Source organism: Crocuta crocuta, unplaced genomic scaffold (genome assembly GCF_008692635.1).
Source record: "Crocuta crocuta isolate KB4526 unplaced genomic scaffold, BGI_CrCroc_1.0 scaffold72, whole genome shotgun sequence".
NCBI lineage: Eukaryota > Metazoa > Chordata > Mammalia > Carnivora > Hyaenidae > Crocuta > Crocuta crocuta.
The window spans coordinates 5,504,260-5,522,804 of record NW_027529427.1 but is presented as its reverse complement, the minus strand read 5'-3'; the positions used below and the strand labels follow the sequence as shown (position 1 = coordinate 5,522,804).

At 42.3% G+C, this 18,545-nt stretch overlaps 1 long non-coding RNA gene across 1 annotated transcript in view; it reads right to left on the bottom strand.

The window, feature by feature from the left end:
* Nucleotides 1-356: 356 nt before the first annotated feature.
* LOC144227381 (uncharacterized) overlaps nucleotides 357-18,545 on the bottom strand; it is a 69,251-nt gene continuing 51,062 nt past the window's right edge. Inside the window, exon 2 of the long non-coding RNA XR_013333927.1 lies at nucleotides 357-735. This is a non-coding gene — a long non-coding RNA (uncharacterized LOC144227381). The remainder of the gene's footprint in view (nucleotides 736-18,545) is intronic.

The window sequence follows — 18,545 nt, the reverse complement described above, 5'->3', positions numbered from 1 at the left end:
CAATTAGCCTGATCCCCAACCTTCCCTCCACACCCTGCCCAGAGAGGATCCCTGAGTTCACGTCTGTTCATTCCGCTGCTCCTCGGTTCTCAGAAAGCAGGCGCCAGGGCAGTGGGAGGCCAGGCTCTAGGCAATTTTTCACGTCAACTGGTCTGAGCTGGATGTGAAAGATGTGGCGGCTTCATACCCCCGTTGCCCAAAAGCTGCTGTTTCCTCCACTTTGGAAAACACTCCAAAGCACAAGAGTCTGGCACATGTCCCTGGGGTCAGAGAGGATGTGCTATTGAGCCCCCACCACGGGACCCATCCCCCTTAACTGCCATCTCTGGGAAGGAGGCACTTGGACGCCACAGTGCTTAATTATAGCATTTAATTTTCCCCCTTACATTTGAAAGAGCAAGTTGTCAGGCAGGCTTATGTGAAGGCAGAACCATTACCATCATGAAGAACTAAATGCAATAACGGAGTGGACCCAGACCAAGGCTGCTGCAGAGAGGAGTTTGCATGCTCTCTCTCTGCCTCTGTGGGGAAATAACCACCAATTACTGGCCTGTTGCTGGGGTGGGTGCTTACTCAGGGCAATGTGCTGTCCCTCCTTCATGCTTTCTCTTCCAGTTCTGGAGTCTTCGGGTTCTTTAGGGGCCAAGGGTCAGGTGGAGCTATGAGGAGCCAGGGTCTGAGCTGGGGCTCTGGAGTTATGTAGCAGCACACAGCCAGGGGTCGTGGTTTCCTCACCTGTAAAATGAGAGAAGGAGGTTCAATGATTGCCAAGCTCATTTCCAACTAGCTTTTCTTTGGTGGCTCTGTATTTCCCCCAAGACTTGGTGGTGTCAGAGACTTGGCTGAGAGGTTCAGGGGTTTGGGCCAAAGTCGTTGTCTTGCTGATAATCCATTTCAGTGAGTAAAAGCTGCTGTCCCCTATTGATCACTGGACAAATGTCCCACCGCCTCAGGAGGAATGCCTCCCTGGAACTTCATGGGTTTGTCTTGGTAAGAAACAAGGAAAGCTGGAGGGACAGGTCCCTGATTGTCCTACCTGGAAATTAACTTGCCACCTACTATTATCTCAAATCAGATTGATGGGAGGATGGGGGCAAAGTCACATTGATCGTGGATCCCAGACACAGATCATCAAAATGCAAGGCACCAAAGGAAGTCAATTTGATGGCTTAAAAAAAGAAATAACAGCAGAAATAAAAATCCTATAAGCTGTTCCAAAAACATGTCATTTTAACCGAAGGAGTTTATTTGATTGAATTTAAAGGAAGTTAATATAAAAGTTCATATGTTTCCTTCCAAGCAAAAAGCCAGATGATATGAAGCATGTTGTTGGTGTCAGACAGATAGTAGATGTGAAGTGAAGGGGAAGGAAGTCATGCCCATATTTGCCTGAGATCTGATAGCTCATTTTTAAAATTCATCCATCCTCTCAAACTGCATTAATCACCTCCACCCCTGACCCTCTACCATCCTTGTAGGTTGGTACCATCCTTTATGTAGGTTGAGAAAAAGCTAAAGAAAAAGCATTGCTTCTGTTGCCCATTTAACACCTGTTGAATGCCCTGTGAATCAGACCATGGACTTGCAGAGAAAGGTGTACCTGTTGAGATTTTCCAGTTTAGTCACCTCTTGTTGATGCTTGTACCTCACGGTCCACCATCCCTGCCAAGAGGCAGTGAGCTGAGGTCTGTCGCCATCCACTTCTGCAAGCGGCCCCTTTTACCTTGGTCAGACAACCTTTCCTTGCAGAGAGTAGGAATCTGCCTCCTTGTCACATCCCTCTAAAGGTCATGGAACACCTTTGTCCATCCAATTGCTCCAGAAGTCACGCTCACTCTTCTTGTCTCATCTGGACATCAGGTTGTATAATACTCCTCATAGGAGCCTCTAAAATCCCTGTCTACCTCACCACCCCATGTTGGTGCCCATTTTTGGCATCTCTCACCAGGACCATGACAGTAGTCTTCTTCCCCCTGGGCTCTGGCCTTCACTGTTACCAGTGGTCCTTGGGCAAGATTGTGGTGGAGAGAGCATGGGTTTTGGAATCAGACAGAGACCTGTGTTTAAATCTGGGCTTTGCCACTTAGCTGGGTAGCCTCAGCCAAGTTAATTTTTCTATGTCTTATTTCTGGATCTATAAAATGAAAATAATATTGACTTCAGATTATTCTTATGGAGTTTGAATGGGATAACATTTTTTAAAATGCCCACTAGGAAGCCATAAGTAACTACCCAATAAACATCAGGTACTTTTCCCTTACCCTCTTTCTCACACCCTTTTGAAATTTGTCAAGTGGCAGTTTTAAGTCACTTCATTGCATTGGTTGACATTATCTAAACTTTTCCAGTTTGACACCAAAACGAACCATGGGTAATATACATGAGGCAGGATAGAACATTCATTCATCCTTCTACCCATCCACCCTATATTTCTGGAGCAACTGTGAGAGCTCAGGCACTCTAACATGCATGGAAAAACACTGAAACCAAAGACAAGAAGTTTATAGCCTCGTGGGGCAGGCAATCTAACATAACATCAGAAGTACTGGAAAGTGGTGAGCCCAGATGGTGTCCCAGAGCACAAGGGAAGAGCTCCTAGCCAGGAACTAGGGTGGTACAGGGAAGGTGTCCTGGAGGTGGGGCTGTCTGGCTTTTGAGGGATGATATGAGTCAGAGAGACTTGAGGCCTTTAAGAATAACCAGTCCTGCCTTGTGTGTTATGCCAAGGAATTTAGATTTGATTTTAAAACCAGTGGGTGGCCTTAAACAGAGGACTGACATAGATTTTTGTTCTAGAAATATCCCTTTGCCTGCATGTCAGAGAATGGGTTGGGAGGATGTAAGACTGGACACAGAAGGACAAGTTGGGGAGTCACAGCAATGGTTCAGCTTGACAAGGACAGGGCTCTGATCAAGGCAGTGTCAGAGGCCATGGAGAGAGAGACCAATGTCTGCGAGGCCATGAAGGTGGAATTGCTCATTCTTGGTGACCATTTAAATGTGGGGCTTATGGAAGAGAAAAGACTCAGAAAGACTCCAGAAGGCAGAGGCTTCTGAATCTGGGTGGCAAATGATATCATTCACCATGGTGAGCAACTTGAGAGGTAGGATCAAAGAATCAGAGAGGGGTAAGGCTGAGTGTGGGATTTCAAAGAATCAGTGAGATTTGGGGGACACTTCTATTTAATGGTTGGCAGGGGAGCACGGACTGGAGAGGATTAAAAACCATCAGTGAGTGGTGTCCCAGAGATCAAGGAAAGGTCAAGCTTCAAGAAGTAGAGGTACATAGTATCAAAGGCTGCAGAAAGATTAGGGCTGAAACATGTTAAATGATCATAGTAAGGTCACCAGTGATATTGGCAAAAACCGTTTCCCTGGACAGTCTGAGCCAACGGTTGTGTAGTAAATAGGGGTGAGTGAGTGGGGAAATTTTCAGTCTATTCTACCAAGAAGCTTGTCTCTCAGGAGAAAGTTGTGCATGGGGCTGCACACAGGGGAGCTCACTCGGTTGGGGGCAGAGGCAGGAGGCTTGAGTATATCGATGTTCTTGGGGAAGAACCAGAAGAAATTAGAGTGAGCAGTTGGCTGCTGGCTGGCTGCAGTGCGGGGGCGGGGGGGCAAAGAATGCTCATGGCACGTTGTGTGGGCATTAAAGGAGAAGGAATTTTTACATAAGGTCAGAAGAGTCTGAAATGGGCAGAAGAGTTTAAAGAATGGAGTAGCTTCCTTCACAGGCTGTGGTCCCAAGGGACGTGGCATCCTCAAGGTTCCAGAGAAGTCTCCCAATTGAAGCAGAACGCCCAGGTTGAAAGGGGCTTGGACAAAGGCCTAACATAGCTGAGGTGGTAGCAGAGATGACAGCGGTGTTCATGGTAGGCCCCACTACCAGATTAGGCTCCTGTTTTTCCTTTGGTTTCACTTTCCATCTTGAAGAAAGCAAAAGACAGGCCATCATTACTCCAGTTTGTTGAGATGGGTTTTTAAAAATTTTTTTTAATGTTTTTTTTTTTATTTCTGAGAGAGAGAGAGAGAGAGAGAGACAGTGTGAGCAGGGGAGGGTCAGAGAGAGAGGGAGACACAGAATCCGAAGCAGGCTCCAGGCTCTGAGCTGGCTGCCAGTACAGAGCCTGATGCGGGGCTCAAACCCATGAACCATAAGATCGTGACCTGAGCCGAAGTCAGAGGCTTAACCAACTGAGCCCCCCCCCCAGGCGCCCCTGTTGAGATGTTTTTGGATTGCGATTGTGTTATCCAACACATTGGCTGAACACAGAGTAAGACCTGCTCTCATGGACCTTACCATCTTGGTGCAGGATCTTTTTGGTGCAGAATGGAAAGGCTTTGAAGTAACTGTTCAAACCAATGTATGGTGCAGTCCAGGGGAAAGATGGAAATAAGGTCAGAATGCAGAGGAGATGACATGCATCTGAACCGAATCCTAAGACAATGGGGAANGCTCACGCTGTCTCTCTCTCTCCTAGAAATAAAAAATATTTAAAAAAAAAAAAAAGAAAAAGACAATGGGGAACACTTGAGATTCCTGAAAGACTTGGCGGAGGCAAGTAGGAAGGGCTGGAGAGAGGGAAACTGCTCAGGAGATTGTGGGGCTGGGGAGTGGCAATAGAAAGGGTGAGAAAGGCTTTTCTGACAAAGGGTCTGCAGGGCTCAGGCCCTACTTGGCTTTCCATTCTAATGTTTTTTTTTGTTTTGTTTTTGTTTTGTTTTATTTCTGAGAGAGAGACAGCATGAGCAGGGGAGGGTCAGAGAGAGAGGAGACACAGAATCTGATACGGGCTCCAGGCTCTGAGCTGTCAGCACAGAGCCTGACGCGGGGCTCGAACCCACAAACCATGAGATCATTACCTGAGCCAAAGTCAGACGCTTTACCAACTGAGCGACCCGGGCGCCCCTTGGCCTTCCATTCTAAAGGCTCTCATCTGTATTGATTGCTTATATGAGTCTAATTGATTTCTAATTCCAAGAAAGAATTCTTATTTTTTTGTTTTGCTTTGTTTAAAGTAATGCAGGCATGAAATAAGGTGGTGAAAGCATGGAAATGGATCAGAAATAGAGCAAGAACACCAAATCAGCAGATGGAAAGAAACCATTCCACTCCCAGAAGAAATAGTCCAGCAGCACAGATGCTGGCCCCCTGTCCAAACCCAACACGGAGATACTGGAGAAGCCAGGGGGAGGTTAAGTGGGTCCAAGAAATTCTGGGGGAGACATCAGAAAATGGGGGAGATGTCAGTTGGGGGAGAAGTTGGAAATGATGGTTAGAAAGGAGGTAGGTCAGACGCCACCGATAGAAGGGAAGGAGACTTTTCATGAGTCACATTATCTCTCCATTGTTGTCCTGCCTGGATCAGTGCTTTCTGCTTTGCCACAAGGTGTGAAAATGGCACACCCCACCCAGTGCCAGCCAGAAGAGGGAGGCTACCATTAGGACAGAGATATGCCAGATTTCAGCGGGTGTGAAGTTATAAGGTAAAGGTGGTTGTTAAATCCGTCCTGAGAGTGGCCTTCTATCCTCCTCAGTTATGGAGGGGGTGGGCTAGGCAATCAGCCAAGGGAAGAAGCAATTCTTGAAAAGTGCCCAGCTGGGGGATTCCTCTGGGAGAAGAGTCTCCTGGCTGGGTTGGGAAGGAGCAATCTGAGTCCAGACTGTTCTGCTGGAGGCCCTAAGCCCTGAGGCAAGGCTTTCCTCCCTCCAGTGTACATGGAGAAAGACAAACTAGAACCAGGATCCCACTTCTTCCCTGAATTTTTATCACTTGCCTAAATAGTTAGTTGATAGTCTTAAACAAATACTAACTCCCAGAGAAAATTATCAGATGTCCAAAGAGAGTAATCACTAGAGCAAAAGGTTTAACACACTGAATATACTATGCTAGAATGAGCGGAATTAGTATAGCAAGTGAACACAAAATTAAAATAAACATTTATCTTCAAGGAAATCTAAGAGGATGTTGTAAGCCTGAAGTAGAAACAAGCAGTTAGGAAGAACTGGACAATTTATTTAGAATGCTGGACAATATAGGCACAAATATAAAAACTAATAAATCACCATAAGACATAGCAATGGTGAAAATTAAGAATATCAAAACTTTCAGAGAGAAAAAAACTACAAAAAACAAGAATCAAATTGACATCCATCTTCTCAATAGGAACACTAGTTTTAAGAAAACAGAATAACATTTTCAAAGTATTAAAAGGAATTTAGAGTATAGAGGTCTAGCCATAGCAATCAATACTATAACAATAGAAGGTGCTAACATGGTTGGGTAGATGCTGAGAGACTGTTCTCTGACCAAAGTGCCATTGAAATTGGAAATTACTAGTAAAGATGTAGCCTAAAAAACCTCCCATCTATCTGGAAATAATTCCTATTTAAAGATGAATCCATGAAAAAAATACAAAATAATGATGAACAATAATTAAAGCACTGTGAGTTGAAATCTGAGAGACATAATTAAAGCAATACTTAGAGGAAAATGTGTAGCTTTAAAAAATGCATTTATTACTCAACCAAAAAAACTGGAAACATATGAGTCAAGCATTCAATTCAGGTATTTAGGAAAAAGCAACAGTTAAAAGGTACAAATAATATAAAAAATAATAAAGTTGAAGACATAAATAAATGAAATAGAGAAGAGTAACAACAAAAATGTTTAACAAATCTAAAGCTCATTCTCTGTAAAGCAATTCTCTGGCAAAAATAACTAAAAATAAATGATATATAAACAAAATGAAGGCTTAGCAAGGGAAAATAACTGCCTAAGCAACTGATTAAAAATATCAAGAGAATATTGTGAATTAGAAAGTCAACATTTAGAAAACCTAAATGAATTGGGGCCCCTGTGTGGCTCAGTTGGTTAAGCGTCTGACTTCAGCACAGGTCATGATCTTATGGTTCGTGGGTTCAAGCCCTCCATCCAGCTCTGTGCTGCCAGTTCAGAGCTTGGAGCCTGCTTCAGATTCTGTGTCTTTCTCTCTCTCTCTCTCTTAAAAATAAATAAACATTAAAAAAATAAAAGAATACCTAAATGAATTGGATTTGTGAATTATACACACACACAACATATATATACATATATATAACATGTATATATATAACATGTATATATATACATACACACATACATACATGCTTACATTTACATAAGAAATGCCAAATTTGTAATATAGCCACCGAAGAATTGTGAACCATTCCTATCACCTATAAGAAAAGAATTCACAGGGGCGCCTGGGTGGCNCTCCTAGAAATAAAACATTAAAAAAATTAAAAAAAAAAAAAAAGAATTCACAGCTTTATAGACAAAGAACCAAGAATGTCTCTTATACAAGTTGTTTCAGAAAATTGAACAAAGGAGAACTGCATCTGATTTATTTTTATGATGCTAGTATGTACCCTTGGCTCTGAGGTCAGGTAAGTACAATAAAATTAAAGAAAGTTATGGTCCTATATCATTTGGAGTTAATTAAACATTAACTCACTCAATCCAAGAATGTATTTAAAAATGATGTATCATTTAAAAATGATAAGTATGTTTATTCCAAAAATGCAAGGATGACTAAAAATCATAAAGGCCCTAAACGGCCATAAAGCTAGAAGTAGAACTTGTTTAATTTGATAAAGGCTATATACCAAGAATTTTCTGCAGACATATATATGAACAGAGAAACTTAATTATTTGGAAATCTGGAACAAAACAAGATGCCTACAAAAACATTATTACCATTCAGTTTACTACTGGAGATCCTGGCTAATGTGACAATACATGAAAAGTGAATAAAAGGAATAAAGATAGAGAGAGACAAAAAGTCATTTGCAGATGTTCTGATAAATTACCTGGGAAACTCAAAAGAATCAAGAGTCAAACCATTAGAACTAATAAGAGATGTCAGCAGGGTTATTGGATATGAGGCCATCTTATAAAAATCAATAGTGTCCTTTTATAACCAACTGGAATATTGGGTAGGAAAAGATATTTTCAGAGGCAACAAAAATTATGAAATACCTAGGAAAGTGTCTAACAAAGAATTTGAAGACAAAAATTTTTAATTTTGTTAAAGATCATTATAAGACTTAGATATCTAGAGAGGTATACCATGTTCATGACTTAATATGAAAATGTAAACTCTCTGCAAATGAATCCATAAATTAAATGAAATTACAGCAAGAATGAAGACAGAATTTGGGGACTAGCTTAACAAATGATTCTAAAATGTGTGTGAAATAATTGTATATATTATTAAGAAGAATAGTTCAAATTTCTTACTTCTACCACATACAAAAATAAACTAAATGAATTGTAGACTTTATGGATCCATGGGAGGCCAAGGATTGTAGAGCTAAATGTGAAAGGTAAAATTATGGTATTAATATGATGAAAAAATTTTGTGTGTCTGTGTATGTGTGTGACTTAAGGTAGAAAAAGAATTTTAAGCGATACTTAACTAGCACAGATTATAAGGGAAAAACTTGGGGGATGTAACCACATTAAGAGTTTCTGTTCAGTAAATGATACCATAGATGAAGGTGACAGATTGGTGATAGACCTGAAGAAGTTTGCAAGTTTTAAAATGAAAAGGAATCAGAGAACTAGCACAAATCAAGAAGGAAATGATAGGAAACTTTTTATTTTTAGAAAATTAAATGAATTCGCAGGAGGCTAACAAATATATGAAGAGATGCCCAACCTCACTAGTGATTAAAGACAAGCAAAACAAAACAAGATACCACTTTCCATCCATCAGATTAGCAACCATTGGGAAGTGAGGTACTAACAAGTATTGGAGAGGACATGGGGACTGAGGACTCTCAAGACTGCTGGTAGGAGTGTAAGGCTGAACATCCTGGAGAGCTATCCATTGTCCATGTCCTGGCATGGCTTTGTGAAATTATTCCATAATTTGGAAATCCTACTCTTGGGTATATGACCCAGAGAAACCCATAAATGATTCTAGGAGAAAAGATGAATAAGGATGCCCACTGAGGCATTGTTTATATATCAGAGAGCTGTCTAATCAACACATCCTACATGAAGGGAATGGGGAACTAATTAATAAGAGTAATATTATTAGCTTTTTTTTTTAGCAGTTACAATACGCCAAGCATATTTCAAAGCTCTTCAGATAAACCAAAAACTCATTTAATCCTCGTAATCCGAACATGTAGATGCTATTAGTATCTCATTTTATATGTTAGGAACCTGAGTCACAGAGCAGTTAGGCAGTTTGCCCAAGATTACACAGCTAGCAAGTGGAAGAGCCAGCAAGTGGAACACCCTGTTGTAGTCAGAAACCAGGAGCTAGATTAAGGACGAGATTGTAAAAAAATACAGATATTTCAGTGGGTTCCTATAGGTGGGAGCAAGGATGGGGAGGATGAAAGGAAAAATGAGGGGTCTTGCACACAACAATGATGACCATCTGTTTTGACACGGAGGGCATGATGAACTCCGTACTTGAGGCCCAGATGTTAAAACTAAGGACAATGTAGCTGAGAAAGAAGGCAGACAGGGAAGTGTCCCAGAGAGGCTCCTACACCAGCCCTACTCATTAGAGCACAAGCAAGAAAAGACAGTAGGGAAATGAAGATTTTGCCAATTACCATTCACTTTGTACTTTACCCACATGTGCAAAATTAAAAGCAGGCCAACGTTCTCTCTGCTATCTTAAAAGTCTTCTGGGCCACCTTTCCTCGCTATTTCTTGGATATACTAATTTTAACTAACCCGAGGCGCCTGGGGGGCTCAGTCAGTTAAGCATCCGACTTCGGCTCAGGTCATGATCTCGCGGTTTGTGGGTTCGAGCCCTGTGTCGGGCTTCATGCTGACAGCTCAGAGCCTGGAGCCTGTCTCAAATTCTGTGTCTCCCTCTCTCTCTGACCCTCCCCTGCTCATGCTGTCTCTCTCTCTCTCAGAAATAAAACATTAAAAATTAAAAAATAAAACAAACTAATTTTAACATAACCCTAAGCAACATGAAATTAGGGAATAAAAGCTATTGAAAATGTCTCTAACCATACACACACACACACGCACACACACACACCTGGCACTATTTAGTTTCCTACAGTTTCATGGGCATTTTTTCCCTCTCACAGTGGGGGATGGCTGATATATCAAGTTATGAAAGGAGCTTCCCAGAAAATTTAGCTGATGGCAGGAATTGTGTCCAGACACTGATGTGTAGAAGCAGGTGTTCAGGTATGATGAGGTGGTGTGTACAGGGACTGGCTAGGGGTATATGTGGGGGGATCGTGAACATGGATAAATTTCCATCTTTTTTTTTTTTTTTTTTTTATAACTCACATTCCAGCTGAGATTTCTACAGGGGTTGAAGGTTTATATGAAGCCAGGATGAAGAGTCAGGGTTGACCCTTAGGGAAAACACCCCAATTCAGTGCTAGATTGCTGTGGCTGGAGGAATTACTCACTCTTGGGCAGGGCAAAAGTGTCTCAGATAGAGCGTCTTTTTTTTTTTCTCACAAATGTTTATTCATTTTTGAGAGAGAGAGAGAGAGTGAGCATGCGCACGAGTAGGAGGAGGGGCAGAAAGAGAGGGAGAGAGAGAGAGAATCCTAAGCAGGCTCCTAGCTGATAGCACAGAGCCCAACGCAGGGCTCAAACTCACAAACCATGAGATCATGGCCTGAGCTGAAGTCAGATGCTTAACTGATGGAGCCATCCAGGTGCCCTGGTAGAGCATCTACCTACCTCTAAAAAAACAAGTCATGATTTGATGGGGATGGGCAAGATCCGATTGTGCACTGAATTCATCTCAAAGTCCTGGAGAAATACTTGGCTTTTCCTGTCACATACCTCTAGCACATTTGTCTTTGACACTCACTTGCTTTTAAACATCTTAATACGCTTACCACAGGAACATGGGGTAACTTTCAAGTTCATGCCTTTGAAAGGCAAAAGCTCTCCACCTTTTCAATGTTAGCAGCCCCAGGTAAGCCAGGGGCTGAACTACTGTGACAAAATTCTGGTTTCAGCCATAAGAACCCAGGTAGCTGCTTTCTCTTTTTGAGCTGCTATTATCGGAGTACAGGAGATCTCTATTAATAGACTAAAGAGTTCATGCTGCTGGTGATGTTTCTAAAAGAAGGCAGTAGTGCAGCCAACCCAGGCTTAGCTGCCCCATTTTGCATTGAGAAGTTTCCGCTGGGTGCGTGGCCATAATTGGGTTATGGGGCTGCTAATATGATTGTACTGCCCGGAAATGCAAAATCCACGAGTCAATTAAACATCAAGGTGGAGTTCTTTCCAGCTGATCAATTGCAGCACCTCCCCAACAGTGTTGAGGCCTGAGTGATGGGAGGGATGGATTTACCAGACAAGGCTGCTCCTTCTCTCCACCAGTGCCCGAGCTGAGACTCCAGGTTCCTGCTCTGGGCAGCCTACCTCACTGGTGGGGGTCCAGTGGATGGGGAAGGTTCCACTGTCTCAGCTTGATTCAATTCAGCAAACATTTACTCAACTCTTACTGTGTGCTCAAAGTATATAAGAGCAAGGGTCTTCCTTCTTTTAGATTATTATTAAATATTCTTGTTCTAACAATTCAAATCATAAGCTAGAAGGTCACTCTCTTCCCCTTCAACCCTGCCTTCCAGGAATATCCAATGTTGAACTTGTGTTATATGCTTCTATAAGTTTTCTGTGCTTCTATAAACATGTTCACAGGTGCAGAAATTTCACCAAAAAATGGCACATTTTTTCTGCAACTTTCTTGCTTAACCATATAACACAAAGTTTCTAGATTAATACACATATAAACCTAGCTCATTTCTTATCAATAGCTGCATACAATTATGGACTATGGGGATGGCATAATTTCTTTAATTGTTGCTCTTCTGACGTGTATTCAGGTTATTTCTAGCTTTTTGCTCAGGTACCCTTTCTGGGAGTATAGTGTGCCAAAAAAACAGGGGCTTCAGGAGTAGACAGACCCAGGTTTGAATCTCAGCATTGCCATTTACTGTGTGACCTTATGGACATTCTACAAGTTCCTCCATGCTCTACGTCTTGCACTGAAAAATGGGGATAGCAAACAGCTTGAATGAGATGAGATGATTCACGTGTTGTAAGAAGGGCCTGACACATGTGAGTGTCCAGTTCAGAAGTCTCCTTTATTTTGGCACATTTCTCACCGCCATAATTAGAAGACAGAGCTCCACACAACCGGGGACTCTAAGGAGGAAGTCATTGGAGAAATGCAAATCCAGGTGATGCCAACTGTACAGTATCTGCAGATAAAGATGCCATCTCCTGTGACATGTGGAGCCTCGGGATGTCCCTGGGAGGCCCCAGAAAGGAGGTGGGTCTCCTGCCTCTGCTCTATGAGCTGCACACCTTTGAGGGTTCTGTTTCCACAGGTAAGCACGTTGTGTTCAGAGAAGTGGAGGGGTCTTATGCAAGGTCCTCATGCAAGGGCCCTCTCTGATTTAGTCACGATGGCAGACACTGGGTGCTCTGCCATGCCACTGCCACCACCTGTGTGAATGACTGGAGCCACTGGCAGTTCTCCTTAAGGGCTGTCATTCTTTATCAAGATGGCTCAGCTCTTACTATAACTTGCAAGAGCCGTTAAGCTTGTACCATCAGCCCTCCTTGTTGAAGAACTTAGAACACATGGAACCTGGGTGTCAGCCCCCTGCTTCCTACAAATCAGGCCTCAAGGTGGAATATTCACACCCACATTCATAGACTGACTTCCCCAGGCTGCAATATGTTGACATGGTTTTATCTGGAGTCTCTTCATTCCAGGGGTCAGGGGCCAGTCAGATAGTCCCAAAGTCTTTTCGCTATTTCTCTCTGGAGGCTCCAGAGCCATCAGACAAATGCATCTCTGATGGCCCCCTTTAATATCCCAGCAATCCCTGGGTGTTTATGCAGATTAGGCCCCTCCAACAATTTGCACAAGCTTATCTATGTCCTCAGAATTTTCTAGATCAGTAACTCAAATAGTGCTGCGTATACTGGCTTCAGGAGTTGGTTTACAGTGAAATGAGACAAATAACAGAGTGGAGAGTTTTCAGAAAGCTACACGTATTCAAAGGACTGCTCTTTACCCTTTGAGATTGAGGAATTACCTTCTTGGCATTAAAATGTCCTTTTCAAAATGGTGGCCCTTTCTTTCTTGACAAATGGAAACATTTAATTTGCAGTGATATTTTAATTTTTCTCGTTTTGCTGTTCAAGGACTCTGCCCATATTTCCACTGGATGTTAATGTTTTTTATATTGCTTTGTAATTTATTCTACATTTTAAAAACATTAAACCCTAAAACTATTCACAAAAATATCACAACTTGTCACATCAGTTTTATGTATCATGTTCTCCATGTGTTGTTTACATTTTTATGCACTTCCATGCAATTCTTTTTGCAATTTGGATAATAAGAGCAGTGGAAAAACAAATCCACACTTTATCTCAAATCTGTACAATCTTTTTTCAGTTCAACGTCACTGAAGTCTTAAATTTATTGGTTTCCCCCTAATTGTTTTTATGTCCTTATTTAAAAGATTAAAAAAATAGGTAATCCCACATGGAGTCCCAAACTTTTAGAGTTTTCATTACCTGTAAAATCTGACAGTGGCGAACACTGTTCTAGGCAATCTCTCTCCCTTCCCGCCTCTCCCGGGTACCACTGGCCTCAATGGAATATGCTCATCATTCATGTAAGCTTGAGAGATGTCCCTGACACAGCTGGCGTCAAGGTCTATCATGCTGAGAAAAATGTATTTTCTCGTAATTTCCTTAGTTCTCCAACAACCTTTGATTCACCCTTCCAAGCTTACAGCTTGGTGTCTTTCCTGATTGACTTGTTCGCATAAAAGTCCATTGTTAGCCCATGGTTACCATATTCGTTCTCCATTACCAGTTACAACTTACATTTTTCAGTAGGCTCTCAGTATGTTGTGACTTCCCTTTACTAAGACTCCTGTTACCATTGACTCAAGAGTGATTCACATGCGAAACAAAGATGGGGGTGACTCTCTGGGATCTGACATTAATCTGATAGTGATAAAAATGCCTTCCATATCACCCATATGGATAAACTTGCTCTCATCTACCCATTTATGGTCATGCATGGAGTTGCTGCTTTAATTTTGAAGCATTCATTGTTTTCAGTGGGAATTAGTGATCTCAAACAGGGCCAGGGACTGAGAGGCCGGCTGTGCCACAAGTGTAATTGAGGCATCTTGGTAGTATTGGGAGAGCACTGGGTGTTTGGTCCAGCAGGCTCTTGTCCTGTGATGTCTGCGTGACCTGGAGCAAGTCATCACTCCTCTGTGCCCCACCTTCCTCTGGAAAACAAATAGGTTGGTCTCTATGTGGAGTGTCCATACAAACCACTGAGGTACAAAACGCAAATACTAGATCTTGTGCTGATACTTAGTCTTTAAAAATTACCTGGATAGCGACGAGTGCCCTATGTCAGACGCTCACACATCTAGTATGGTGGATAGAGACTATCCTATGTCAGGCACTCATGTTCCCGGAACTGTACTGAGAGAAGGGGCAGGTTCATTATGCAGAGGTGCTGGGAGGGGCTTCCTCACTGGTGTGTGGGCTCTCAGCATACTGTAATGTTTTGCAATCTACCAGGGCTTATTACCATGTATTCGATAGTGTGAACCAAATTAACCCTCATAAAATGGGTGAGTGACTTAAAGATTTCTGTAAAGAAATGTATGGATTAAAGATAACAGTAATTTTGCAAGGGCAACAACAAGAAAAGCAACAGAAGCCACCGTTCTGCACCTGGAACAGTCCATCAGTATCATGAGGAGCTAAAACAACGAAAGATCTAATTGGATCAGGTAAGAAGTTAACTTAAAACCCCCAAATTCTCTAGGCTCTTAGTACATGGACTTTTTCTCACCAGTGATACACTCTGTGTGGCATATCCATTGTGCCCTTAGGAGTTACCTTTCTAATCTCGGAAGATCAGTAGAAGCATGGATTGATGTATCAAAAGTTTGATATTTGAGATATTTAAATTGATGTATCTTAAAGTATAATACTAAAGTTTCTACTAAAAATATAATGAACAGTACTTTAATGAGAATAAAAATTTGCACAATTAACTACATTTAAATATATTGGGAATATCTATAAAGTTTTATGGCATTTTTTCCAAAAGTCTGTTTTTTGTTTGCTCTGTAATAAACATATTAGTACAGAAGTATATCCATGTGACTTATATATAATGAAATACATATTTTGGGGTGTGCTGTAGTATTTTATTGCTACCCAATAAAAGAAGAGTCAATGTGGATTTGGAGATTGTGGAGAAATCTTCTGACCATGTTGTTTTCCCTAGGATTTCCTTCAGAAGCCAGGTCGCAATTACAGGAAGAAGTGTTTGGGAGATATGTCAAGATCCAACATCCAGTATTAATTTTTAAAAGATCGTTCATAATTCATGGAGACCAACAAATAACTTCCACCTTTTTATCACGGTAGACCATGGAAACATTAACAGAGGGATATGGTCTTTGCTATTTCAAATGCCCCTCATTGCTGAACTGCAGTATATAAATGCTACATACTTTGTAGGCAGTAGGAGAATGAATCATTAAGTGAGAATTTACTGCTTATATTTTCTAAAAACTTATTATAAGGAGGGGCGCCTGGGTGGCTTAGTCAGTTAAGCGTCCGACTTTCGCTTAGGTCACGATCTCACGATTCGTGGGTTCGAGCCCCGCGTCGGGCTCTGTGCTGACTGCCAACTCAGAGCCTGGAGCCTGTTTCAGATTCTGTATCTCTCTCTCTCTCTCCTGGAAATAAATAAAACATTAAAAAAAAAACTTATTATAATGAGAGCAAGTTAAATGATATTTATTTTCTAAAACTGTCCTGAAATTTATAATACAATCAAGTTGTAAGTTGAACAAAAGTACACTATTTTATTTTCTCAACTAGGGGTGCCTGGGTGGCTCAGTTATCACAGAGCCTGCTTAGGATCCTCTGTCCCCCTGTCTCTCTGCCCCTCCCCGACTTGCACTCCCTCTCTCGAAAATAAAAACATTAAAAAAGTTTCTCAACTCAAAATAAATGTAAATGATTCAATAGTATTTTGAGAAACAAAGTGTCTCATGGTCCCCTCCATGTTTTGCGATTTTGACTAGTAAGGTTTTGACTAGTGAACCCCCTGTTTGTCTCCACTGGAAATATGGGATTTGGGCATGAATGGAGGTGAGGAGCTGGAGGAAGAAACTGTGGTGACCAAGAGGCGTTCTGCAGAGAGGGAGAGGGGAGTCTCAGAGGAAACCCCACCCCACGCCCAGAGAACGGGGAGCAATGTTCTCTGTCAGGTGCTCTGCCTGGACTATCAAATCAACTTCTAGAAGCTTCACTTTAACCACTGTTTCAATGACTCTTTTTCTCAGGTCGGCAGCTTCCTGTCTGGAGGCGATGAGGCTTCTGTCAACTCCCCAAACTCTCAACCCATGAGCAAGAGCTTGTCAGCTCAAGGGGCATAATCTGTCTTTGAGAAGAAGTGCTTCTTTGTAGCTTTTCTTCCAGGTCTTTGAATCACTTTCTGCAGGTCTTCCTCTCTCCATCCACACGGCTCATCTTGTCACTTGCTCTGAACACCCCCTCTCTCCAGAGTCATCGTCTGCCTTCACAGATGACCTTCCAAGAAGCTTCATTTCTTCTTCTTGACAAAGTTCAGCCCCTCCATTTACTGTCTCCTGAACATTCTGATCGGCACTTGTAATCAAGGCTTGAAGTTCCCTGTCCTCTTTTTCAGCAAAGCTGGCACAGAATGGAGTTTTCTCCCTGCCCTGGGTGTTTAGGTGTGCACTTGACTCTGCTGCATCAGTCAGTCTCTTCCTGGCCCAAGAGGAGGGGACCAGTCATCTGTACGCTCTTCGCTTCCTGCTCCCAAGTCCTCACTGGCGTCTCCTCTCCAAGGGAAGCCCCCGGCGCTTTTATCTTTAGAGAATGTTTCTGCAGGGACTCACTCGGTCTGCGTTTCCACACAGGTCCTATAGATCACTAAGGAGAGCTCGAGTGTTCTTCAGCTGCCTGTAACAATTTTATGTGTGTCTTAACTTCTTATTCTGATGGATTTAGCTTCTTTCAGAACTCAGAAATTTTTTGTAGAGTCGGACATCCGCCCTTCTTGATCTGAGCATCGAGGCTCCTCTTTTGCCAGCTGGTTTGCTATGAAGTGTGTGACCGGCCAAATCACGGGAGGGGGCGTGCCTGGGACTCTGGGTTTTTCTCATCACGGGGGGAAACTTGAGACCTTTACATTTGACTAGAACAAGTGCCCAACTGCTAACGATGTGTTCCTGGTCTCTCTGTACAGAAAATCTTTCTGCCTGTAACCAAGAAACACATGGACTCCCAGGGCACCCTCCACTCCTGTCGCTGATCCACAGAGAGCAGGATATCCTCGTCAGGGACTTCTTCCATGAAGCGCCGCATGTGATGTTTCCAGAGTTTATCCACAGCATGAAGTTCCACCACAGGGCTGCAAGCTGCCACGGAGGGAGTGGCCTGTGGCTTCCAGGGCCAGCTGCACGTCTGTCCAGACCACAGCTGCACCAAGCATGTAGGGTAGAACATGCCGGCACAGAGTGAGGAAGGGAGTGGAGAGGACGAAGCAATGAAGGACTCACACATCCTCAACCCTGCCAGGGGCTCCTCTTTCTTCTACTTGAACTTCTTTAGTGGCCCTTGAGGAACCAACCACTCCATCCGCTATACTCGCTGCCCCCTCCACCTGGAAAGACTTTGCTCTCACTGCCCGTGTGGCAAGCGCATGTCCATCCGTACCATTGGGACTCATCACAGGTGTGTTCCCAGAAGAAAGGCCTGGCACAGAGTGGGTGTTCGGTGCTCCACATGTTTGCGGAGTGAATACGTGAAGGAGGGAAAAAGTCCTCTTTGACCATCCCTCAAGATTCACACACAAAGCTCTGTTCGTTCACCATAATGTTTCATTTGAAGAGTTTAAAGTTCCTATGGGTGTAAAATATCTGCATGATGTCACAGAAAATATTTAACATATTTCAACATTGAGTGAACTTAAACCACTGCTCAAAATTCACCCTTTGAACGACACAGAAGACCTCACAATTGTTTGAAAAAATTATCTGATAGAGATTATTTTCTGTAACTACATTTCAGGAAATTTGGAAACAAGTCACAAAAATCAAAGTGAAAACAACTGTGGATATTTTTAAACTTTTTTTGAGTGAGAAAATCACCACAAAACCCAAACTGCACAATTATTTAGAAAATACTAACAATGAAAACACTTTATATCAAAACCTGTGGCATAGAGCCAGTATTATGCAAAGAGGAAAATTCATAGCATTTAACGCTTAAACCAAAAGTGTGGACGTGAATTGGACAATTAAGCATCTAGCTAAAAAAGTTAGAAATGGGAGAAACACAAGGAAAGCAGAACAATGTAAATAATATTGAAACAAATGTTTTGGAATTTGGAAAATCTGAAGACTTGATAAAATCATCAAAAAGCTAATTATAGGACACCTATTATTCTTT